Genomic DNA, 26,668 nt, shown 5'->3' on the forward strand with positions numbered 1-26,668 from the left:
AGGGGAGAGCAGTCTAGACCCACTTCTAATGAGTTTCAGGGCTCTGCTGTTGCTGACAGGATGACTTCAGCTCCTGAGGGGAGATGAACGCCGGACTCACCTGAATGCTCCCTCCCACAGCTTGCCGTCCCCCCTCTTCAGCCAGAAGTCAGAAGACAGGTGAGTATTGAGGAAAAGACATCTTCTTCAAAAAGACGGCATATAAGAGGTACCGCACAGCGGCTTGCTCAGTGCGCGCCAGGCTCCCATTCAGGCCACACCGCGAGCTTGCAGGAGCGCTGGGGGGGGGGGGGGGGGGAGCTTGTTACCTCTATAAACTGGCTGGCAATGATATTCAGTGCCCAGGCACTGTCCGCAATACCCTCGCCAGGATAAATATATAAAATTAAGCGGGACGAAGCGCGCCATGTTGGGGGCGGGGCTTCTTCCTCACTGCTCACTGGCGCCATTTTCCTCCTCAGTGAAGTCGCTGGTCCTTCCTCACCCGCAGCAAGTACCAGGGGGCTCAAAACAGAAGGGGGGCATATTTATTTATTATAAGTAAAGCGCAGCAGCTCTGGGACATTTATTAGTGTGGTCAGACCTGCTTATTTGGCACTGGGGTTTGAGCTGGCTATTTCCCTTTGTGTTTCCTCACAGGCTTGGTGTGTGTGCTGTGTCTGGGTAGTCGACATGTCAGAGGCAGATTATTCCTCTTCGGGGAATAATTTTATCAGGGACACCGAATGTTTTGGGGGTGGCCCTGTCGGCACCGCCGACTGTAGATTGGTTAACTACATTGAATGCCTTGCATGCTAGTGTCACGTCATTAAATCAAAAATTTGATCAGTCTGAATCTCAATCCCAGGTGTGGAAAAGATCAGTGGAGGACGCTTTATTACAAATGCAAGACCCTGCGGGGTCGCACAAGTGTAGTTTTGACCAGTTAGTTGACACGGGTACCGACACGGACTCGGAGGCCGATGTCGATTATGCTGATTCTAGGTTGTACCCTAAATTGGCTAAGAGTATTCAGTATATGATTGTTGCTGTCAAAGATATCTTGAATATTAATGAGGACACTATTACACCTGAAACCAGGGTCCTTATGTACAAGGAAAAGAATCGCTCGGTTACCTTTCCTCCTTGTTTCGAACTGAACGCTCTCTTTGATAGCATTAGGAACAGCCCTGATAAAAAAATTCTGATTCCTAAAAGGATCAGGGTGGCATACCCCTTTCCCGAGACTGATAGGGATACGTGGGAAAATCCCCCCACAGCAGGCAAAGCCCTGGCGCGTTTGTCAAAACAGGTAGCCCTCCCTGCAGCCCAATCGACGGCCCTTGAGCCGGCGGACCGTAAGCAGAAGGCTACCCTAAAGGCTATTTTCCCTACTACTGGGACGCTGCTCAGGTCTCTTATTTCGTCTGCGTGGGTCAGTAGTGCTATTGAAAAGTGGGCAGACACTTTGTCTTCTGATTGGGATACTCTGGATAGAGATAACATCCATGTAACGCTTGGTTATATCAGAGATGCAGCTGCATACTTGAAAGAGGCTGCAAGGGATGCTGGCCTGCTAGGTGCTAAGGCGAATGCTATGTCCGTTGCGGCTAGGCGAGCGCTCTGGACTCACCAGTGGAATGCTGATTCCAAGAGAAATAAGGAGTCTCTTCCTTTTAAGGGAGGGGAACTTTTCGGTGACGGTCTTACTGATTTAGTATCAGCAGCTACCGCGGGTAAATCTACCTTTTTACCTTCTGTTCCTACGCAACAGAAGAAACTGCCACATTATCAAATGCAGTCCTTTCGGCCCAACAAGAATAGAAGAGGCCGAGGAAACTTCTTCCTGGCTACCAGATGAAGAGGCAAGAGGGTACCCGCATCCTCGGGTTCCCAGGAGCAGAAGTCCTCCCAGGCTTCTGCCAAATCCTCCGCATGACGCCAGGTCTCCCTTACAGGGGCCCGCACCGGTGGGGGCACGCCTAAAGCTTTTCAGTCAGGTCTGGGTTCGCTTGGGTCTAGACCCTTGGGTATTGAGTATTGTGTCCCAAGGGTACAAACTGGAGTTTCAAGACGTTCCCCCTCACCGTTTTTTCAGATCAGCCTTACCAGCTTTGCTTCCGGACAGGGCTCTGGTCTGCGGTGCAGTACAAAACTTGTGTCAAAATCAGGTCGTGGTCCCGGTACCCCTGGCACAGCAGGGGCAGGGTTTTTATTCAAGCCTGTTTGTGGTGCCGAAGCCGGATGGCTCGGTAAGACCAATCCTCAACCTGAAATTTCTCAATTTCTTCCTGGTGAAATTCAAATTCAAGATGGAGTCTCTCAGAGCGGTGATCTCCAGTCTGGAGGAGGGGGAATTCATTGCCTCATTGGACATCAAGGACGCCTACCTTCATGTCCCCATTTATCCTTCTCATCAAAGTTTCCTGAGGTTTGCTATCCAGGATACGCACTACCAGTTTCAGACGTTGCCGTTTGGTGTATCCACAGCTCCGAGGATTTTCACCAAAGTAATGGTAGAAATGATGGTTCTCCTGCGCAAGTATCCCGTACTTGGACGATCTCCTGATAAAGGCGAGGTTCAAGGACAAATTGTTGCAGGACATTGCACTATCCCTGTCAATTCTACAACAGCACGGCTGGCTCCTGAACTTGCCGAAATCACAGTTAATCCCGACAACCCGGTTGGCGTTTTTGGGCATGATACTGGACACGGTCCAACAGAGAGTGTTCCTCCCCATGGAGAAAGCTCGGGAAATTCAGAGTCTGGTAAAACTCTTGCTAAAACCGAAAACGGTTTCCATTCATCAATGCATTCAATTGCTGGGGAAAATGGTGGCGGCATACGAGGCCCTCCAGTTTGGGAGGTTCCATGTCAGAGTGTTCCAGTGGGACCTGTTGGACAAATGGTCTGGATCCCACCTTCATATGCATCGGAGGATAATTCTATCTCCCAACACCAGAGTCTCACTTCTGTGGTGGCTCTACAGCTCTCACCTCCTTGCGGGACGCCGGTTTGAGATCCAGGACTGGATCCTGGTAACCACGGATGCAAGTCTCCGAGGTTGGGGGGCAGTCACTCTGGGGGTGAGCTTCCAAGGAAGATGGTCAAGTCCGGAAACGCATCTTCACATAAACGTTCTGGAACTGAGAGCCATTTACAACGGCCTCCTACAAGCGGAACATCTTCTTCGGAACCTGCCGGTTCTGATCCAATCGGACAATTTCACGGCAGTGGCTTACATCACCCGCCAAGGCGGCACGAGAAGCAGAGCAGCAATGGCAGAAGCCACAAAAATTCTTCGTTGGGCGGAAAAACATACAAGCGCTCTGTCGGCAATATTAATTCCGGAAGTGGACAACTGGGAAGCAGACTTCCTCAGCAGACACGACCTTCATCCAGGAGAGTGGAGCCTCCATCAGGAGGTCTTCGCACTGATAACAGTTCAATGGGGGGTTCCCCATATAGACATGATGGCGTCTCGCCTCAACAGAAAACCTCTGAGGTATTGTTCCAGGTCCAGGGACCCTCAGGCGGAGGCAGTGGATGCGCTGACAACACCCTGGGTTTTTCCGTCGGTGTACATTTTCCCTCCGCTTCCTCTCATCCCAAAGGTGTTGAGACTTCTAAAAAGAACAAACATTCCAGCGCTCCTTGTAGCCCCAGATTGGCCAAGGAGAACGTGGTACACGGATATTCAGACGTTACTAGTGGACGATCCCTGGCCTCTTCCTCTTCGCGAGGACCTGCTGCGGCAGGGGCCGTTCGTCCACCAAGACTTACAGCGGCTACGTTTGACGGCATGGCGGTTGCACGCCAGATTTTAGCCCGGAAGGGTACACCCAGTGAAGTCATACCTACTCTTATTCTTGCCAGGAAGGCTGTGACGTCAAAGCACTATCACCGTATTTGGAGGAAATATATTTCCTGGTGCGAGTCCAAGAGAGCTCCAGTGGAGAAATTTGACCTTGGACGTTTTCTCCATTTTCTACAGAATGGAGTGGATGCGGGCCTTAAATTAGGCTCCATTAAAGTGCAGATTTCTGCCTTGTCCATTTTCTTTCAGAAACAATTGGCCTCACTTCCTGAAGTGCAGACCTTTGTGAAAGGGGTGTTGCACATCCAACCTCCTTTTGTGCCCCCTGTGGCACCTTGGGACCTTAACGTCGTGTTATCGTTCCTTCAGTCACATTGGTTTGACCTTTGCGTAAAGTGGAGTTAAAATTCCTCACTTGGAAAGTTGTCATTTTGTTGGCGTTGGCATCCGCAAGGCGGGTGTCGGAGTTGGCGGCCTTGTCTCACATGAGCCCTTATTTAATTTTCCATGAAGATAGAGCAGAGTTGCGAACTCGGCAACAATTTCTGCCAAGGGTGGTTTCCTCTTTTCATATCAACCAACCTATTGTGGTGCCAGTGGCTACTGGCACTTTGGCTGAGAATAAGTCTCTGGATGTGGTCAGAGCTTTAAAGATTTATGTAGCCAGGACGGCTCCATTGAGGAAAACAGAGTCTCTGTTTATTTTGTATGCTCCCAATAAGATTGGGGTGCCTGCTTCCAAGCAGACCATTGCCCACTGGATATGTCAGACGATTCAGCAGGCTCATTCAACGGCAGGCTTGCCGTTGCCGAAATCAGTGAAGGCTCATTCCACTAGGAAGGTGGGTTCGTCCTGGGCGGCTGCCCGGGGTGTCTCGGCATTGCAACTTTGCCGAGCTGCTACTTGGTCGGGGTCGAACACGTTTGCTAAATACTACAAGTTTGATACCTTGGCCGATGAAGACCTTAAATTTGGTCAATCGGTGCTGCAGAGTCATCCGCACTCTCCCGCCCGCTATTGAGCTTTGGTATAAACCCCATGGTCTTTTGAGAGTGCCCAACATCCTCTAGGACGAAATAGAAAATAGGATTTTAAATACCTACCGGTAAATCCTTTTTTATGAGTCCGTAGAGGATGTTGGCCGCCCGTCCCAGTGCGTACTGTATCTGCAGTTTAGTTTTGGTTACACACAGGTTGTGTTTTTGGTTTTTTCTTCAGCTTGTTGCTGAGGTTTTGTCCATGTCCGTTGACATGTGTTCAGTTATCTGCCATGTTATACGGCATGCTTATGGCGTGAGCTGGTGTTGGCTCACCTTGTTTGTTAAGTCCTTTCCTCGTAATGTCCGTCTCGCCGGGCACAGTTCCAAACTGAGTCTGGGGAGGGATATTGAGGGAGGAGCCAGGTCACGCCCCTTTGAAAGTCTTAAAGTGCCCGTGTCTCCTGCAGATCCCGTCTATACCCCATGGTCTTTTGAGACAAATTTAATGATGCAAAAGTTCCATTGTTTAAACAGAACTTTAGATTTGTTACACAGAAGTTACGTTACTTCTCTCTATCAGCCCCTTTCACACCGAGCCCCAGATCTCGGAATGCAGGGCAACCCCAGAGCCACCTTAACAGCATAGTAGGCCCTGTGCAAAAGCAATGCACTGGGCATCTACACACCCATTCATAGGAACCATTAAAAAAAAAAAAAAAAAAACATGCCCCTCCTGTGCTGTCTCTCCACATGCTTCCATACAGTTAATGGCTGTCAGCATTCTGATTTGTGGATAGCTCCAGCCATCCACCAATCGGCAAGCTGACAGCCATTCACTGCTGGCTGCAGGCTGGGAGACAGATAAAGAATGCTACCTCGCCACTCTGATTGTGTGACCACCACCTGTCCCTGCTTGGAGGCCCTAGAATTGTGGGGCACTGGGCAGCTGCCCATTTTGCCTATGTTAAGATGGCCCTGGGCAACCCAGGTCCTCGATTGGTGTGAATCGGACTACCAGGTTCTGTGCCTCAGGAATTCGACCTTGGTTGCAACCAGGGTTGAACCTGCGACCGAGCTGGGTAGTCTTCAGTGCGAAAGCGTGACTCATGTCACATTGAATGTATGCAGAGCTCCAGGCGCCGCAAAGGGACGACCTGGCAATAACCCAGGTCCATGGTTTCAAGCAGCTGGGCACTGCTTGAAACTATGTTTAATAACCCAGAGGCTTATTGGTGTGAAAGGGGTATAATAGGTGTTACCTGCAGTGTCTGTCAGTGAGGACTATGGACAGAGGGCCTTATTCACGTTTGTTAGCAAACCAAAAAAGCACACTAATTGCCAAAACCATGTTGCACTGCAGATGGGGCAGATGTAACATGTGCAGAGAGTTAGATTTGGGTGGGGTGTGTACAAACTGAAATCTAAATTGCAGTATAAAAATAAAGCAGCCAGTATGTACCCTGCACAGAACACCACACAAATCTAACTCTCTCTGCACATGTTATATCGGGTTCAGTATGACTTACCGGCGGCTGGGATGCCGGACGTCAATATACCGACAGCGGCATCCTGGCCACCGGTATGCTGACAGCGGAGCGAGCGCAAAGAGTCCCCTTGCGGGGTCGGTGGCTCGCTGCGCTCACCACTGGTTCTGTTCCCACTTTATGGCTGTCGTGGACACACACGAGTGGGAATAGTCCTGTTGCACCAGTATTCCTACCGCTATGTCTATCTTTGCCCTGTTTTGTTCTATAACTGTTGTTCTAATTGTAAAGCGCAACGGAATATGCTGCGCTATATAAGAAACTGCTAATAAATAAATAAATATTCCGGCTGTCGGCATTGCTAGCTGTCGGGATTCCGGCGTTGGTATCCTGAACGCCGGGATCCCAACAGCCGGTAAATTAAACGTATACCGTTATATCGGCCCCACCTGCAGTGCAACAAGGTTTTGCCCATTAGTGTGCTGTTTTGGTTTGCTAACAAACCAGAATAGCCCCCAGTGTCCTGTAACGTTTTCATATCTGTAAATAGCTTTTCTCTAACGTCCTAGTGGATGCTGGGGACTCCGAAAGGACCATGGGGAATAGCGGCTCCGCAGGAGACTGGGCACAAAGTAAAAGCTTTAGGACTAGCTGGTGTGCACTGGCTCCTCCCCCTATGACCCTCCTCCAAGCCTCAGTTAGATTTTGTGCCCGAACGAGAAGGGTGCAATCTAGGTGGCTCTCCTGAGCTGCTTAGAGTAAAAGTTTAAATAGGTTTTTTATTTTCAGTGAGACCTGCTGGCAACAGGCTCACTGCATCGAGGGACTTAGGGGAGAGAAACGAACTCACCTGCGTGCAGAGTGGATTGGGTTTCTTAGGCTACTGGACATTAGCTCCAGAGGGACGATCACAGGCCCAGCCATGGATGGGTCCCGGAGCCGCGCCGCCGGCCCCCTTACAGATGCTGAAGCAAGAAGAGGTCCATAAATCGGCGACAGAAGACTTTCCTGTCTTGATAAGCTAGCGCACAGCACTGCAGCTGTGCGCCATTGCTCTCAGCACACTTCACACTCCGGTCACTGAGGGTGCAGGACGCTGGGGGGGGGGGGCGTCCTGGGAAGCAATTAATTTACCTTAGTTGGCGAAAAATACATCACATATAGCTCCTGGGCTATATGGATGTATTTAACCCCTGCCAGTTTTCCAGTAAAAAGCGGGAGAAGAGCCCGCCGTGAAGGGGGCGGGGCCTATCTCCTCAGCACACAGCGCCATTTTTCCCACACAGCTCCGCTGGTAGGAAGGCTCCCAGAATCTCCCCTGCATTCTGCAACTACAGAAACAGGGTAAAAAAGAGAGGGGGCACTTATTTGGCAAAATAACAGATATAAGCAGCTATAAGGGATAGACACTTATTGTAAGGTTGTCCCTATACATATATAGCGCTCTGGTGTGTGCTGGCAAACTCTCCCTCTGTCTCCCCAAAGGGCTAAGTGGGTCCTGTCCTCTATCAGAGCATTCCCTGTGTGTGTGCTGGGTGTCGGTACGTGTGTGTCGACATGTATGAGGAGGAAAATGATGTGGAGGCGGAGCAGAGTGTCTGTAACAGTGATGTCACCCCCTAGGGGGTCGACACCTGAGTGGATGTACTGTTGAAAATTACGTGACAGTGTCAGCTCTATATAAAAAAAAAAAACAAACAGTGGTTGACATGAGACAGCCGGCTACTCAGCTTGTGCCTGTCCAGACGTCTCATAGGCCGTCAGGCAGATGGCAGATACAGACGCCGACACGGATACTGACTCCTGTGTCGACGGTGAAGAGACAACCGTGATTTCCAGTAGGGCCACACGTTACATGATTGAGACAATGGAAAATGTTTTATACATTTCTGATAATACGAGTACCACCAAAAAAAGGGGTATTATGTTCGGTGAGGGAAAAACTACCTGTAGTTTCTCTAACGTCCTAAGTGGATGCTGGGGACTCCGTCAGGACCATGGGGAATAGCGGCTCCGCAGGAGACAGGGCACAAAAATAAAGCTTTAGGATTAGGTGGTGTGTACTGGCTCCTCCCCCTATGAACCTCCTCCAAGCCTCAGTTAGGTTTTTGTGCCCGTCCGAGCAGGGTGCAATCTAGGTGGCTCTCCTAAAGAGCTGCTTAGAAAAAGTTTTTAGGTTTTTTATTTTCAGTGAGTCCTGCTGGCAACAGGCTCACTGCATCGAGGGACTTAGGGGAGAGAATTTCAACTCACTTGCGTGCAGGATGGATTGGATTCTTAGGCTACTGGACACCATTAGCTCCAGAGGGAGTCGGAACACAGGTCTCACCCTGGGGTTCGTCCCGGAGCCGCGCCGCCGACCCCCCTTACAGATGCTGAAGATTGAAGGTCCGGAAACAGGCGGCAGAAGGCTCTTCAGTCTTCATGAAGGTAGCGCACAGCACTGCAGCTGTGCGCCATTGTTGTCACACACTTCACACCAAGCGGTCACGGAGGGTGCAGGGCGCTGCTGGGGGCGCCCTGGGCAGCAATATTTAATACCTTTATGGCAAAAGAATACATCACATATAGCCATTGAGGCTATATGTATGTATTTAACCCATGCCAGATATCTAAAACTCCGGGAGAAAAGCCCGCCGAAATAGGGGGCGGGGCTTATTCTCCTCAGCACACAGCGCCATTTTCCTGCTCAGCTCCGCTGTGAGGAAGGCTGCCAGGACTCTCCCCTGCACTGCACTACAGAAACAGGGTAAAACAGAGAGGGGGGGCATTTTTTGGCGATATTTTGATATATTTAAGCTGCTATAAGGAACAACACTTATATAAGGGTGTTCCCATATATATTATAGCGCTTGGGTGTGTGCTGGCAAACTCTCCCTCTGTCTCCCCAAAGGGCTAGTGGGGTCCTGTCTTCGATAAGAGCATTCCCTGTGTGTCTGCTGTGTGTCGACATGTATGAGGACGATGTTGGTGTGGAGGCAGAGCAATTGCCGATAATGGTGATGTCACCCCCCAGGGAGTCGACACCGGAATGGATGGCTTTGTTTATGGAATTACGTGATAATGTCAGCACATTACAAAAATCAGTTGACGACATGAGACGGCCGGCAAACCAGTTAGTACCTGCCCAGGCGTCTCAGACACCGTCAGGGGCTGTAAAGCGCCCTTTACCTCAGTCGGTCGACACAGACCCAGACACAGACACTGAATCTAGTGTCGACGGTGATGAAACAAACGTATTTTCAAGTAGGGCCACACGTTATATGATCACGGCAATGAAGGAGGCTTTGCATATCTCTGATACTGCAAGTACCACAAAAAGGGGTATTATGTGGGGGGTGAAAAAACTACCTGTAGTTTTTCCTGAATCAGAGGAATTAAATGATGTATGTGATGAAGCGTGGGTTAACCCAGATAGAAAAGTGCTAATTTCAAAAAAGTTATTAGCATTATACCCTTTCCCGCCAGAGGTTAGGGTGCGCTGGGAAACACCCCCTAGGGTGGATAAGGCGCTCACACGCTTATCAAAACAAGTGGCGTTACCGTATCCTGATACGGCCGCCCTCAGGGATCCAGCTGATAGGAGACTGGAAACTACCCTAAAAAGTATATACACACATACTGGTGTTATACTGCGACCAGCCATCGCCTCAGCCTGGATGTGCAGTGCTGGGGTCGTCTGGTTGGATTCCCTGACTGAAAATATTGATACCCTGGATAGGGACAGTAATTTATTGACTATAGAGCAATTAAAGGATGCTTTCCTTTATATGCGAGATGCTCAGAGAGATATTTGCACTCTGGCATCGAGAGTAAATACGATGTCCATATCTGCCAGAAGGAGTTTATGGACGCGACAGTGGTCAGGTGATGCGGATTCCAAACGACATATGGAAGTATTGCCGTATAAAGGGGAGGAATTATTTGGCGTCGGTCTATCGGATCTGGTGGCCACGGCAACTGCCGGAAAATCCACCTTTTTACCTCAGACCCCCTCCCAACAGAAAAAGACACCGTCTTTTCAGCCGCAGTCCTTTCGGTCCTATAAGAACAAGCGGACAAAAGGACAGTCATATCTGCCTCGGGGCAGAGGAAGGGGTAAGAGAGGGCAGCAAGCAGCCCCTGCCCAGGAACAGAAGCCCTCTCAGGGTTCTGCAAAGCCCTCAGCATGACGCTGGGGCCTTACAAGCGGACTCAGGAGCGGTGGGGGGTCGACTCAAGAATTTCAGCGCACAGTGGGCTTGCTCACAGGTGGACCCCTGGATCCTGCAGGTAGTATCTCAGGGTTACAGGTTGGAATTCGAGAAGTCTCCCCCTCGCAGGTTCCTAAAGTCTGCTTTGCCAACGTCTCCCTCAGACAGAGCGACGGTATTGGAAGCCATTCACAAGCTGTTTTCTCAGCAGGTGATAGTCAAGGTACCCCTCCTACAACAGGGAAAGGGGTATTACTCCACGCTATTTGTGGTACCGAAGCCGGACGGCTCGGTAAGACCTATTCTAAATCTGAAATCTTTGAACCTGTACATACAAAAATTCAAGTTCAAGATGGAGTCACTCAGAGCAGTGATAGCGAATCTGGAAGAAGGGGACTTTATGGTGTCCCTGGACATAAAGGATGCTTACCTGCATGTCCCAATTTGCCCTTCACATCAAGGGTACCTCAGGTTCGTGGTGCAAAACTGTCATTATCAGTTTCAGACGCTGCCGTTTGGATTGTCCACGGCACCTCGGGTCTTTACCAAGGTAATGGCCGAAATGATGATTCTTCTGCGAAGAAGAGGCGTATTAATTATCCCTTACTTGGACGATCTCCTGATAAGGGCAAGGTCCAGAGAACAGCTGGAGGACGGAGTAGCACTAACCCGACTAGTGCTGCAACAACACGGGTGGATTCTGAATTTTCCAAAATCTCAGTTGACCCCGACGACACGTCTGCTGTTCCTGGGAATGATTCTGGACACGGTTCAGAAAAAGGTGTTTCTTCCGGAGGAGAAAGCCAGGGAGTTATCCGAACTTGTCAGGAACCTCCTAAAACCAGGGAAAGTGTCTGTGCATCAATGCACAAGAGTCCTGGGAAAGATGGTGGCTTCTTACGAAGCGATTCCATTCGGCAGATTCCACGCACGAACTTTTCAGTGGGATCTGCTGGACAAATGGTCCGGATCACATCTGCAGATGCATCAGCGGATAACCTTATCGCCACGGACAAGGGTGTCTCTTCTGTGGTGGTTGCAGAGTGCTCATCTGTTAGAGGGCCGCAGATTCGGCATACAGGACTGGGTCCTGGTGACCACGGATGCCAGTCTGAGAGGCTGGGGAGCGGTCACACAGGGAAGAAACTTCCAGGGAGTATGGTCAAGCCTGGAGATGTCTCTTCACATAAATATACTGGAGCTAAGAGCAATTTACAATGCTCTAAGTCTGGCAAAACCCCTGCTTCAGGGTCAGCCGGTGTTGATCCAGTCGGACAACATCACGGCAGTCGCCCACGTAAACAGACAGGGCGGCACAAGAAGCAGGACAGCAATGGCAGAAGCTGCAAGGATTCTTCGCTGGGCGGAAGATCATGTGATAGCACTGTCAGCAGTATTCATTCCGGGAGTGGACAACTGGGAAGCAGACTTCCTCAGCAGACACGATCTACACCCGGGAGAGTGGGGACTTCATCCAGAAGTCTTCCACATGATTGTGAACCGTTGGGAAAAACCAATGGTGGATATGATGGCGTCCCGCCTCAACAAAAAACTGGACAGGTATTGCGCCAGGTCAAGAGACCCTCAGGCAATAGCTGTGGACGCTCTGGTAACACCGTGGGTGTTCCAGTCAGTGTATGTGTTCCCTCCTCTGCCTCTCATACCAAAAGTACTGAGAATTATACGGCAAAAGGGAGTAAGAACGATACTAGTGGCTCCGGATTGGCCAAGAAGAACTTGGTACCCGGAACTTCAAGAGATGCTCACGGAGGATCCGTGGCCTCTACCTCTAAGACGGGACCTGCTTCAGCAGGGACCGTGTCTATTCCAAGACTTACCGCGGCTGCGTTTGACGGCATGGCGGTTGAACGCCGAATTCTAAGGGAAAAAGGCATTCCGGAAGAGCTCATTCCTACACTGGTAAAAGCCAGGAAGGAGGTGACTGCACAACATTATCACCGCATTTGGAGAAAATATGTTGCGTGGTGTGAGGCCAGGAAGGCCCCCACGGAGGAATTTCAACTGGGTCGATTCCTACATTTCCTGCAAACAGGATTGTCTATGGGCCTCAAATTGGGGTCCATTAAGGTTCAAATTTCGGCCCTGTCGATTTTCTTCCAGAAAGAATTGGCTTCAGTTCCTGAAGTCCAGACTTTTGTAAAAGGAGTACTACATATACAGCCCCCGGTTGTGCCCCCAGTGGCACCGTGGGATCTTAATGTAGTCTTGGATTTTCTCAAATCCCATTGGTTTGAGCCGCTCAAATCGGTGGAGTTGAAGTATCTTACATGGAAAGTAACCATGCTACTGGCCCTGGCTTCAGCCAGGAGAGTATCAGAATTGGCGGCTTTATCATATAAGAGCCCATATCTGATTTTCCATACGGACAGGGCAGAACTGCGGACGCGTCCTCATTTTCTGCCTAAGGTGGTGTCAGCGTTTCACCTGAACCAGCCTATTGTGGTGCCTGCGGCTACTAACGATTTGGAGGATTCCAAGTTGTTGGACGTGGTCCGGGCATTGAAAATATATATTTCAAGAACGGCGGGAGTCAGAAAGTCTGACTCACTGTTTATATTGTATGCACCCAACAAGATGGGTGCTCCTGCTTCTAAGCAGACGATTGCTCGTTGGATTTGTAGCACAATTCAACTTGCACATTTTGTGGCAGGCTTGCCACAACCTAAATCTGTCAAGGCCCATTCCACAAGGAAAGTGGGCTCATCCTGGGCGGCTGCCCGGGGGGTCTCGGCATTACAACTCTGCCGAGCTGCTACTTGGTCAGGGGCAAACACGTTTGCAAAATTCTACAAATTTGATACCCTGGCTGAGGAGGACCTTGAGTTCTCTCATTCGGTGCTGCAGAGTCATCCGCACTCTCCCGCCCGTTTGGGAGCTTTGGTATAATCCCCATGGTCCTGACGGAGTCCCCAGCATCCACTTAGGACGTTAGAGAAAATAAGAATTTACTTACCGATAATTCTATTTCTCGTAGTCCGTAGTGGATGCTGGGCGCCCATCCCAAGTGCGGATTGTCTGCAATACTTGTACATAGTTATTGTTACAAACAAATTCGGGTTGTTATTGTTGTGAGCCGTCTGTTCAGAGGCTCCTACGTTTGTCATACTGTTAACTGGGTTCAGATCACAAGTTATACGGTGTGATTGGTGTGGCTGGTATGAGTCTTACCCGGGATTCAATATCCTTCCTTATTGTGTACGCTCGTCCGGGCACAGTATCCTAACTGAGGCTTGGAGGAGGGTCATAGGGGGAGGAGCCAGTACACACCACCTAATCCTAAAGCTTTATTTTTGTGCCCTGTCTCCTGCGGAGCCGCTATTCCCCATGGTCCTGACGGAGTCCCCAGCATCCACTACGGACTACGAGAAATAGAATTATCGGTAAGTAAATTCTTATTTTCTTTTTCATCCACTAGGGGTCACTGGAGTACTCTTGGGATATGGACGGCGTAGCAGAACAAAGGCACTGAATATTTAAATTTAGAACTCTCCACCCCTCCATATCCCAGAGTACCTCAGTGTACGACCTCAGTGTTTTTTCGGTGCTCACAGCACTAACATCGGCTTGTGGGAGTTCCCACACTTGTGGAAGATTTTATTAATTTTTCATTTTTATTTTTACTTTTTACACTTCCCTTCCCAGTTTCTAGAAAAACATGGGTCCGGGATGGTGCCGCTGCAAGGCAGCGCATGGCGTGTCGGTCCTCACAAAGAGCACCCTCACAGCCACAGGCAGCCCACTGTCTCCTGCAAGCTGGACGGAGCTTACAGATAGAAGCCCCGTCGCAGCCATGAACTGAGAAGCTGGACGGAGCTTACAGATAGAAGCCCCGTCGCAGCCATGAACTGAGAAGCTGGACGGAGCTTACAGATAGAAGCCCCGTCGCAGCCATGAACTGAGAAGCTAGACGGAGCTTACAAATAGAAGCCCCGTCGCAGCCATGACTGGAGACATGATCAGATAAGGTAGGCTGGGGAACGGGACGGTCAGCGCAGGCTGCCGCCCGCTATGTGGGGTATTGTAATGCCGCTTCCGCCGCTCATACATCCGCCCGTCAGACGCCCCAGCCGCTCCATACGGCAGCCGCTCCGTCCGGCCATCCCAGCCGCTACGTCCGGCCGCCCAGCATGCCAGAACCGGCGCCGCTCCGTCCACCCGCAGACAGCGCTAAGAGTGACAACGGGCCGCTGCTCCGTCCGGCCGCCTAGCAACGGCCACCCGCAGACGCTCCGTCAGTCACCAGCAGAAGCAACGGAGCGCTCCTGGTGACCTCCGCTGCTCGGCAAAAGCCTCCCTGCAAGAATTCCCTGGCTTCCCGCTGAGACACAGCGTTACAGGGAGCACGGGGGGAAGGGGGGCGGTGGAATCTGGCGGATTACAGCGGCAAGGTGATGTAAAATATTCACTAGATAATAATGATGGTGAGGCATGTATTGTAACACTGCAGGCATGTATTGTAACATGCCCTGTGATTATTTAATGTCTGTTATTATCACTGTATAATAAGGCTATTGAGCCTATATTAATGATGGTGAGGCATGTATTGTAACACTGCAGGCATGTATTGTAACATGCCCTGTGATTATTTAATGTCTGTTATTATCACTGTATAATAAGGCTATTGAGCCTATATTAATGATGGTGAGGCATGTATTGTAACACTGCAGGCATGTATTGTAACATGCCCTGTGATTATTACTGTATAATAGGCTATTTAGCCTATATTAATATTATCACTGTATAATACGCTATGAGCCTATATTAATGTCTGTGAAGAGCATATATATATTTATTCACACTAGAGCATGTGTTGTACCCTGCTTGTGATTATCATTGTATAATAGGCTATATTAACACTGAAACAATTGTTCTGTGATTATCAGGGTCAGCATGGCATTGGGGCCATTTTAACCATGCTTCCTGTTGTTTTACAGTTGTAATTCCGGAACATTCCTGCCATACATCTCTACGCCACCAGAGGCGCAGGGGTGTTAGTGGGAATTTTTGGTTCTGGTTTCACATAGGCTGCCCATGTGAACTGCTTTTCAGCCAGAAATAAATATATATTACACACCTTCAGATAATAACTTTACTAAGTCGTGCAGGTGTCTGTCCGTTGCCTATTGTGGTGTCTGTATGCATAGGGAGTAAGGCTCCAGCGCAGACTAAAAATACTTTTAAACGAGACATAAATCTACCACATGTTCACTATGTGTGTAGGCTTTCAGAATCCCAGATCCTATGTTAAACATTGGCAATTCAAATTAACTCCGCTCGACAAGAGCGGTAAGATCGACGGAAGTTATTCCGCAAGCTCTAATGAAGGAGTCTTTCCAAAGGTACAATTTTCCTTTGGGTACCAAGGTGTTAATTTAACTGGTCTTATAATTTAATGCAGTCGGATAATTCTATGTCACACCTCACATTAAACCAGCACAGATAGTGCGGGGTTTGGGCAATCATACATTGCTAATGACCAGTGAGTGAGTCAATGTCTCGAATTTACAGAGACTAAGGAGACTCTAACATCTAATCCGTCGAATTTAATAAACAACAGATTTTCAATGAATTTCTTATTTAGAATATCTGACTAAGATTTAAGTCTATTTACCCGTTTCCACATCTAAGTGGGAGAATCCACCATTGGTGAATTCGTCTGTGTCAAACATTATAAACACCCAAGATACATTTGGCTCACTAGGCGCTCTATGTATGGAAACAATGACGATCACGTTTGACTTATCGTTAATACAAAGCGCCAGAGTATCTCTGTAAAGCTTCTGCTGACGGCTGTTACCTCGATTCTCGCTTTTTAGCGTCGCTAGTTTCAGCACGACAAGGCCAGAAGTTGTTTAATAAATTTCAAAACGAAAGTCTTTAGAATCCAGTCTTTTCAAGGCTGTGGTACAAGTCAAGACTTGTAACACCAGGGCGCTAAAGTCAACAAGACAGTGGCTTGACGACCTCTTAGGCCATCTCGAATTTCCAATTGTTGAAGCGCGCCTTTACACATATGCCGGGTTTCCAAACATCCACTCATGGATATATCCGCTATTTAAAGGTTAAAATACTGCCTCTGTCGGACGAAATTAAGAGTTTTGGCAGGTTGCCATTCAGTCTCTGCTGTTTTCAGCTGTTTTTATTTCCAGCCATGGTACACCAACAGAGTCAGGGTTACTTATTCCCCTCTGTTTGGCGTAACGAAACCAGAGGGCTCCGTCGCAGTCTCAATCAGCAAGTCACTTACTGCAGTTTGGAAAATGGAATTTCTGCGGTTAGTATTTGCATAATTGGAGCCACAAAATGGCACAATTGCGCTTGATCTTCAATACCCATTCCGGTTTGGTCACCGCATCACAGGTTCTAGAGTTTTGCAAAACGCCACAACCATTAACCATTTCATCTACCGTTTGGCTTCTTGTCAACGCCTCGGGTATTTACCAAAGTGATGTTGGTGATGATAGCTCATCTCAGAGCCCTGCCAGTGACAATCGTTCCATACTTAGACGATCTGCTCATAAGAACTCTGTCTCAACAGAGATTCTTCTTACTGGCGCTACTAACGTACACCATGGTGGCAGGTCAAGTTCAAAAAGCAATCGCATCTAATTCCGTCTCAACGACTTCAATTCCTAGGTATGATTATAAATACGGTAAATCAAAGACATTTACCTACTACACCAGCAAGAACAAATATACCAGCTAGTACAATTAGTGCAAAAGCCACGCACACTAGCGGTACATTGGTGTATTCGCCTATTAGGAACAATAATGTGTTTTCAAAGCGCGTTAGTTCGCTGGCCTTCTCTCGCGTTTCCCACAGGGGGGCGAGGGTGTGTATACTCTGGACGAGAGTCTCAGAGGTTGAGGAGTTGTAGTTAAAAGCAGCGACAGGGGTTCTAAAACGGATCACGACAGATTGCTGTCTATAAATGTCCTGGAACTCCGTGCAATTTACAATGCACTACATGCTTTGCTTTCAGTCTGTCCAAGTACAGTCAGACAACGCAACGGGAGTTGCATATACATCAGGGAGGACCAAGAAGCCACATGGCAATGCGGCAGGTAGCTTGAATCCTCAATTGCCCAGAACACCATTAGGTGATGTTGTCGCCAGGGTTCATTCCGGAAGTGAATATCTGTTAGACAGATGATCTCACCCGTCGGGATTTATATCCTGAAAACTGGGCATTCAATCCAGAGGTGTTTCATATGTGAGTCCACAGAAGGGGTTACCCTCAGGTATACATGATGGCATCTCGCCACAATTACAAACGCTCAGTATGTGTACAAAACGACAGATCACAAGGGCAGTGGCGGTGGAGGTTCTCACATTCGTGTGGTCATTCAGCATCGTGTATCTGGCTCCACCAGTTTCCGCTGCTCTCTCCGTTGCTAAAACGGATCATAAGACAGTTCGTCACAGTCATATTGGTGATATCTCATGGGTTTGGGAGAGCTTGCTTCTCGAATCTCCAAGGAATACTTGCACACGATCTTGGCCCGCTCATAATACGTCCAACCTGTTACAACAGGGACCGTTCTTTTACCCCTAGTTACCTATGTACCTATTACCTATGTACCGCGGCTGCGGTGGACGGGGTGGGGGTTCAGACCGCCCTCTTAAGAAAAGAAATAGGGCATTACAGTATCGGTTATACCAACCATGTTACGAGCTAGTAAGCCGCTTACGGCAGATCATTATTACAAAATTTGGTGTGCCTATATAGGTGGTGAAGCTCGGAAGTTTCCGACATCATCTTTCAAGTTACCCGTATTCTGTTATTTTACAAACGGGGTGGGATGGAGAACTGCGTTTATCTGCACTGAGGGTGCAGGTATCTGTGTGGTCAAGTTATTTTCAAAGACGTTTGACTCTATTGCGTCGGTACACACCTTTCTACAAGGTGTCATCAAAGTGCAGCCTCCATTTGTCCCACCTACAGTGCCAGGCGACTTGAGGTTGGGTTCAGATTTCTTACAGTTTTCATATTTGAACCCTTACAACAAATGGGGATTACGTTTCTCACTTGGAAAACGTTTTTCTTCTAGCCTTAGCTTCGGCAAGGGTTTTGGTTTTATATTTGGGTGCCTTGTATTCCAAGCCACCGTATTTGAGTTTTCTCATGACAAAGCAGAACTTCGGACGAATTCCGATTTCTTATTCTTCACATCAATACACCAATAGTGGTTCCTGTGTTGACAGCACATTCTAGAATTCTAAATGTGGTACACGCATTACGCGTCTATATGTCCCGAACGTCTACAGTACGTAATACGGATACGTTGTTTGTTCTCTATGATGCTGCCAACTGGGGTTAGCCAGTTTCTCAGCAGACATTATCCAGTTGGATAAAAATGACTACAAGTCAGGCTTACTTTAAGGCTAAGTTACAGTCGCCTACGTCAGTAATAGCTCATCCCACAGGTTCTGTGGGAATGTCAGGACCAGCTGGTCGTGGAGCGTCTACGACGCGGCTACATAGCTTTCAGTGCACACGTTTGTGCACGTTTACATGTTATGAAACGGTTGCGGCATCAGCATCTAGCTTTGGCCGCCTACTGTTACAAGTGCCAAACAGCTCTCCCGCCCACGAGGGAAGCTTTGGTACGTCCCAAGAGTACTCCAGTGACCCCTAGTGGATGAAAAAGAAAATAGGATTTTGGTACTTACCAGGTAAATCCTTTTCTTTGAATCCATAGGGGGCACTGGACGCCCACCCAGAGCAGTTTTACCTGGGTTGTTTTAAGCTCAGAGGAGCTTATGGTAACACATTTTACCTGGTTTGTATTAAGCTCAGAGGAGCTTATGGTAACACAGTTTCACCGATTGGTTCAAAGTATAAAGGTCTATCGGTTATGGTGTCAACTGTTTAGTTGACAGTAACGTTATGGGTCAACTTTGTTGTTGTCCGTTATGTTATAGGAATTCTCCATTGTCAACCTCTCTATATAGTTCCTGTTCGCTCAGTAAAAAACACTGAGGTCGTACACTGAGGTACTCTGGGATATGGAGGGGTGGAGAGTTCTAAATTTTAATATTCAGTGCCTTTGTTCTGCTACGCCATCCATATCCCAAGAGTACTCCAGTGCCCCCTATGGATTCAAAGAAAAGGATTTACCTGGTAAGTACCAAAATCCTATTTTTCCTGAATCTGAGAAATAAAATGTGTGATGATGCGTGGGTTTCCCCCCGATAACAATTAATAATTTCTTAAAAAGTATTGGCTGCATACCCTTTCCCGCCAGAGGTTAGGATGCATTGGGAAACACCCCCTAGGGGGGATAAGGCGCTCACACGCTTGTAAGAACAAGGGCTCTACCCTCTCATGAGATGGCCGCCCTTAAGGATCCTGCTGATAGAAAGCAGGAGGGTATCCAAAAAAAGGTATTTACACACATACTGGTGTTATACTGCGACCAGCTATCGCCTCAGCCTGGAGGTGCAGTGCTGGGTTGGCATGGTCGGATTCCCTGACTGGAAATATTGATATCCTAGATAAGGATAGTATATTATTGCCTATAGAGCATTTAAAAGATGCATTTCTATATATGCATGATGCACAGCGGAATAATTGCCGACTGGCATCAAGTATAAGTGCGTTGTCCAATTCTACCAGTAAAATGGTCAGGTGATGCGGATTCCAAACGTCATTTGGAAGTATTGCCTTTGAAAGGGGACATTTGGGGTCGGTCTTTAGACCTGGTGGCCACGGCAACAGCTGGGAAATCCACGTTTGTACCCCAGGTCGCCTCTCAAAATAAGACGCCGTATTATCAGGCGCAGTCCTTTGTTGGCAAGCGGACAAAAGGTTCCTCTTTTCTGCTCGTGACAGAGGGAGAGGAAAAAGGCTGCAGAGATCAGCCAGTTCCCAGGAACAGAAACCCTTTCCAGCCTCTGCCAAGCCCTCAGTATGACGCTAGGGCTTTACAAGCTCAGGCACGGTGGGGGCCCGTTCTCAATGAATTTCAGTGCGCAGTGGGCTCACTCGCAAGTAGACCCCTGGATCCTTCAGGTAATATCTCAGGGGTACATATTGGAATTCGAGACGTCTCCCCCTCGCCGTTTCCAAAAGTCGACTTTACCGACGTCTCCCTCTGACAGGGAGGCAGTTTTGGAAGCCATTCACAAGCTGTATTCCCAGCAGGTGATAATCAAGGTACCCCTCCTGCAACAGGGAACGGGGTATTATTCCACACTATTGTGGTACCGAAGCCAGACGGCTCGGTGAGACCGATTCTAAAATCTTTGAACACTTACATACAGAGGTTCAAATTCAAGATTGAGTCACTCAGAGCAGTGATTGCGAACCTGGAAGAAGGGGACTACATGATGTCTCGGGACATCAAGGATGCTTACCTTCATGTCAAAATTTACCCTTCTCACCAAGGGTACCTCAGGTTTATGGTACAGAACTGTCACTATCAGTTCAGACGCTGCCGTAGGGATGGTCCACGGCACCCCGGGTCTTTACCAAGGTAATGGCCGAAATGATGATGTTCCTTCGAAGGAAGGGAATTTTAGTTATCCCTTACTTGGACGATTCCCTGATAAGGGTAAGATCCAGGGAACAGTTGGAGGTCGGTGTAGCACTATCTCAGATAGTGTTGCGGCAGCACGATTGGATTCTCAATATTCCAAAATCGCAGCTGGTTCCGTCGACGTGTCTTCTGTTCCTAGGGATGATCCTGGACACAGTCCAGAAAAAGGTGTTTCTCCCGGAGGAGAAAGCCAGGGAGTTATCCGAGCTAGTCAGGAACCTCCTCAAACCGAGCCAAGTCTCAGTGCATCAATGCACAAGGGTTCTGGGTAAAATGCGGGCTTCCTACGAAGCAATCCCATTTGGCAGATTCCACGCAAGAACTTTCCAGTGGGACCTGCTGGACAAATGGTCCGGGTCGCATCTTCAGATGCATCAGCGGATAACCCTGTCACCAAGGACAAGGGTGTCCCTCCTGTGGTGGTTGCAGAGTGCTCATCTTCTAGAGGGCCGCAGATTCGGCATTCAGGACTGGGTCCTGGTAACCACGGATGCCAGCCTGCGAGGCTGGGGAGCAGTCACACAGGGAAGGAATATCCAGGACTTATGGTCAAGCCTGGAGACATCACTTCACATAAATATCCTGAAGCTAAGGGACATTTACAATGCTCTAAGCTTAGCAAGACCTTTGCTTCAAGGACAGCCGGTGTTGATCCAGTCGGACAACATCACGGCAGTCACCCACGTAAACAGACAGGGTGGCACAAGAAGCAGAAGGGCAATGACAGAAGCTGCAAGGATTCTTCGCTGGGCGGAAAATCATGGGATAGCACTGTCAGCAGTATTCATTCCGGGAGTGGACAACTGGGAAGCAGACTTCCTCAGCACGACCTCCACCCGGGGAGAGTGGGGACTTCACCCAGAAGTCTTCCACAGGATTATAAACCGTTGGGAAAAACTCGACAGGTATTGCGCCAGGTCCAGGGACCCTCAGGCAATAGCTGTAGACGCTCTGGTAACACCGTGGGTGTACCAGTCAGGGTATGTGTTTCCTCCTCTGCCTCTCATACCCAAGGTACTGAGATTGATAAGATGGTGAGGAGTAAGCACTATATTCGTGGCTCCGGATTGGCCAAGAAGGACTTGGTAACCGGAACTTCAAGAGATGCTCACGGAGGATCCGTGGCCTCTACCTCTAAGAAGGGACCTGCTCCAGCAAGGACCCTGTCTGTTCCAAGACTTACCGCGGCTGCGTTTGACGGCATGGCGGTTGAACGCCGGATCCTGAAGGAAAAAGGGCATTCCGGATGAAGTCATCCCTATCCTGATCAAAGCCAGGAAGGATGTAACCGCAAAAACATTATCACCGCAATTGGCGAAAATATGTTGCGTGGTGCGAGGCCAGTAAGGCCCGACGGTGGAAATTCGACTGGGTCGATTCCTACATTTCCTGCAAACAGGAGTGTCTATGGGCCTGAAATTGGGGTCCATTAAGGTTCAAATTTCGGCCCTGTCAATTTTCTTCCAAAAAGAACTAGCTTCAGTCCCTGAAGTTCAGACGTTTGTAAAAGGGGTACTGCATATACAGCCTCCTTTTGTGCCTCCAGTGGCACTTGGGATCTCAATGTAGTTTTTTTTTTTTTTTTTGGATTCCAAAAGTCACATTGGTTTGAACCACTTAAATCTGTGGAGTTAAAATATCTCACATGGAAAGTGGTCATGCTGTTGGCCCTGGCCTGGGCCAGGCGCGTGTCAGAATTGGCGGCTTTATCCTGTAAAAGCCCTTATCTGATTTTCCATTCGGACAGGGCGGAATTGAGGACTCGTCCTCAATTTCTCCCTAAGGTGTTTTCAGCATTTCACTTAAACCAACCTATTGTGGTGCCTGCGGCTACTAGGGACTTGGAGGATTCCAAGTTGCTGGACGTAGTCAGGGCCCTGAAAATATATGTTTCCAGGACGGCTGGAGTCAGAAAATCTGACTCGCTGTTTATCCTGTATGCACCCAACAAGCTGGGTGCTCCTGCTTCTAAGCAGACGATTGCTCGTTGGATTTGCAGTACAATTCAGCTTGCACATTCTGTGGCAGGCCTGCCACAGCCAAAATCTGTAAAAGCCCATTCCACACGGAAAGTGGGCTCATCTTGGGCGGCTGCCCGAGGGGTCTCGGCTTTACAACTTTGCCGAGCAGCTACTTGGTCAGGGGCAAACACGTTTGCTAAATTCTACAAATTTGATACCCTGGCTGAGGAGGACCTGGAGTTCTCTCATTCGGTGCTGCAGAGTCATCCGCACTCTCCCGCCCGTTTGGGAGCTTTGGTATAATCCCATGGTCCTTTCGGAGTCCCCAGCATCCACAAGGACGTTAGAGAAAATAAGAATTTACTTACCGATAATTCTATTTCTCATAGTCCGTAGTGGATGCTGGGCGCCCATCCCAAGTGCGGATTGTCTGCATTACTTGTACATAGTTATTGTTACAAAAATCGGGTTATTGTTGTTGTGAGCCATCTTTTCAGAGGCTCCTTCTGTTATCATGCTGTTAACTGGGTTCAGATCACAAGTTGTACGGTGTGATTGGTGTGGCTGGTAATGAGTCTTACCCGGGATTCAAAATCCTTCCTTATTGTGTACGCTCGTCCGGGCACAGTATCCTAACTGAGGCTTGGAGGAGGGTCATAGGGGGAGGAGCCAGTGCACACCAGCTAGTCCTAAAGCTTTTACTTTGTGCCCAGTCTCCTGCGGAGCCGCTATTCCCCATGGTCCTTTCGGAGTCCCCAGCATCCACTACGGACTATGAGAAATAGAATTATCGGTAAGTAAATTCTTATTTTTTTATATAATACTCAACTTTTTGTTGCTCTTTTAGGGGTCTATTCATGCAGCAGAGAAAAGCCCTGTTTTGCGGTAGACATGGCTTTTCTCTGCTTACCGCAATTTACAGAGCGGGTTACCTTGTTGAAGTCCTAACTTCCCCAGCGGCATCCCCCGCTCTGTGGCTGAATCGCATCACCATACGTTTGTATAGTGACTGCAATTCATGTAGGAACGGAAAGCCCGTTACCCTTCGCAAAACCCCATCGCCATCTTAGACAGGCGATGGGGAGGCTTGTACAGGAGGAGAGCAATGAAGACGTCCGTCTTCTGCCTTCTCCTCGCCCCCTTCCGTGACAAGAGCCAATCAGAGGAGCCCAGGGGATATGCATTTACATATGCCGGGTCACCTCCTCCTTGCTGCCCTTGCCCGCCGCTGGAGGTCTCGTTTCCCCGGCGCATGTGCAGATGACACCTGGAGGCAGGAGGGGGACACTGCGCATGTGCAGAAGACCCCAGCCGCGGTACGAAGAGAGAAGACAGGAGAAGCCGGGATCGCGTAACAGCCGGATACCGCATCGCATCAGGGAACAGGTAAGTATTAATGAATTGCGTTAGAAATCTGAAAAAAACCCTGAAATAAGAATGCGATGTTTAGTGAAAAGTTAAACATAAACATTGCATTCTTACATGAATAGACCCATCAACAACATCATATTCTGCTCCTCCCAGGCCACAGTATATTTACATCAGGCTGGAGGCTATATTATTGTAGCTATTAATATAGACCATGTGCCACTATCATTGAATCCAGATAGCCTAAGAGACTAATGTCTTAGGAACTGTGCTCTCTCTATTCTGTCTCAGGTCTGCACCTCATATGCCAACCTCATGTACGCTTGTTTTTATGTATGAGTTATACAGGTTGAGTATCCCATATCCAAATATTCCGAAATACGGAATTTTTTGAGTGAGACTGAGATAGTGAAACCTTTATTTCTCTAACGTCCTAGTGGATGCTGGGGACTCCGAAAGGACCATGGGGAATAGCGGCTCCGCAGGAGACTGGGCACAAAAGTAAAAGCTTTAGGACTACCTGGTGTGCACTGGCTCCTCCCCCTATGACCCTCCTCCAAGCCTCAGTTAGATTTTTGTGCCCGAACGAGAAGGGTGCATACTAAGGGGCTCTCCTGAGCTGCTTAGAGCCTGCTGGCAACAGGCTCACTGCACCGAGGGACTAAGGGGAGAAGAAGCGAACTCACCTGCGTGCAGAGTGGATTGGGCTTCTTAGGCTACTGGACATTAGCTCCAGAGGGACGATCACAGGCCCAGCCATGGATGGGTCCCAGAGCCGCGCCGCCGGCCCCCTTACAGAGCCAGAAGACTGAAGAGGTCCGGAAAATCGGCGGCAGAAGACGTCCTGTCTTCAATAAGGTAGCGCACAGCACCGCAGCTGTGCGCCATTGCTCTCAGCACACTTCACACTCCGGTCACTGAGGGTGCAGGGCGCTGGGGGGGGGCGCCCTGAGACGCAATAAAAACACCTTTTTTGGCAAAAAATACATCACATATAGCTCCTGGGCTATATGGATGCATTTAACCCCTGCCAATTTTTCCATAAAAAAGCGGGAGAAAGGCCGCCGAGAAGGGGGCGGAGCCTATCTCCTCAGCACACTGGCGCCATTTTTTCCTCACAGCTCCGTTGGAGGAAGGCTCCCTGACTCTCCCCTGCAGTCCTGAACTACAGAAACAGGGTAAAACAAGAGAGGGGGGGCACTAATTTGGCAGATAAATATATACAGCAGCTATATCAGGGAAAAACACTTATATAAGGTTATCCCTATATATATATATAGCGCTCTGGTGTGTGCTGGCAAACTCTCCCTCTGTCTCCCCAAAGGGCTAGTGGGGTCCTGTCCTCTGTCAGAGCATTCCCTGTGTGTGTGCTGTGTGTCGGTACGTTGTGTCGACATGTATGAGGAGGAAAATGGTGTGGAGGCGGAGCAATTGCCTGTGTTAGTGATGTCACCCCCTAGGGAGTCGACACCTGACTGGATGGTCTTATGGAAAGAATTACGTGATAGTGTCAGCACTTTACAAAAGACTGTTGACGACATGAGACAGCCGGCAAATCAGTTAATACCTGTACAGGCGTCTCAAACACCGTCAGGGGCTCTAAAACGCCCGTTACCTCAGGTCGATACAGACACTGACACGGACACTGACTCCAGTGTCGACGGTAAGGAAACAAACGTATTTTCCAGTAGGGCCACACGTTACATGATCACGGCAATGAAGGAGGTTTTGAACATTTCTGATACTACAAGTACCACAAAAAAGGGTATTATGTGGGGTGTGAAAAAACTACCCGTAGTTTTTCCTGAATGAGATGAATTAAATGAGGTGTGTGATGAAGCGTGGGTTTCCCCCGATAAAAAACTGCTAATTTCTAAAAAATGATTGGCATTATACCCTTTCCCGCCAGAGGTTAGGGCACGTTGGGAAACACCCCCTAGGGTAGATAAGGCGCTCACACGCTTATCAAAACAAGTGGCGTTACCGTCTCCTGATACGGCCGCTCTCAAGGAACCAGCTGATAGGAAGCTGGAAAATATCCTAAAAAGTATATACACACATACTGGTATTATACTGCGACCAGCAATCGCCTCAGCCTGGATGTGCAGTGCTGGGGTGGCTTGGTCGGATTCCCTGACTGAAAATATTGATACCCTGGATAGGGACAATATATTATTGACTATAGAGCATTTAAAGGATGCATTTCTATATATGCGAGATGCACAGAGGGATATTTGCACTCTGGCATCAAGAGTAAGTGCGATGTCCATTTCTGCCAAAAAGCCCATTCCACACGGAAAGTGGGCTCATCTTGGGCGGCT

General features: G+C 48.8%; 1 protein-coding gene across 4 annotated transcripts in view; it reads left to right on the forward strand.

Annotated features, from left to right (window-relative positions):
* Window positions 1–26,668, forward strand: part of MYNN (myoneurin) — a 99,417-nt gene that overhangs the window by 52,838 nt on the left and 19,911 nt on the right. The gene's annotated exons all lie outside the window — the stretch shown is intronic.

Source organism: Pseudophryne corroboree, chromosome 4 (genome assembly GCF_028390025.1).
Source record: "Pseudophryne corroboree isolate aPseCor3 chromosome 4, aPseCor3.hap2, whole genome shotgun sequence".
Classification (NCBI taxonomy): Eukaryota; Metazoa; Chordata; class Amphibia; order Anura; family Myobatrachidae; genus Pseudophryne; species Pseudophryne corroboree.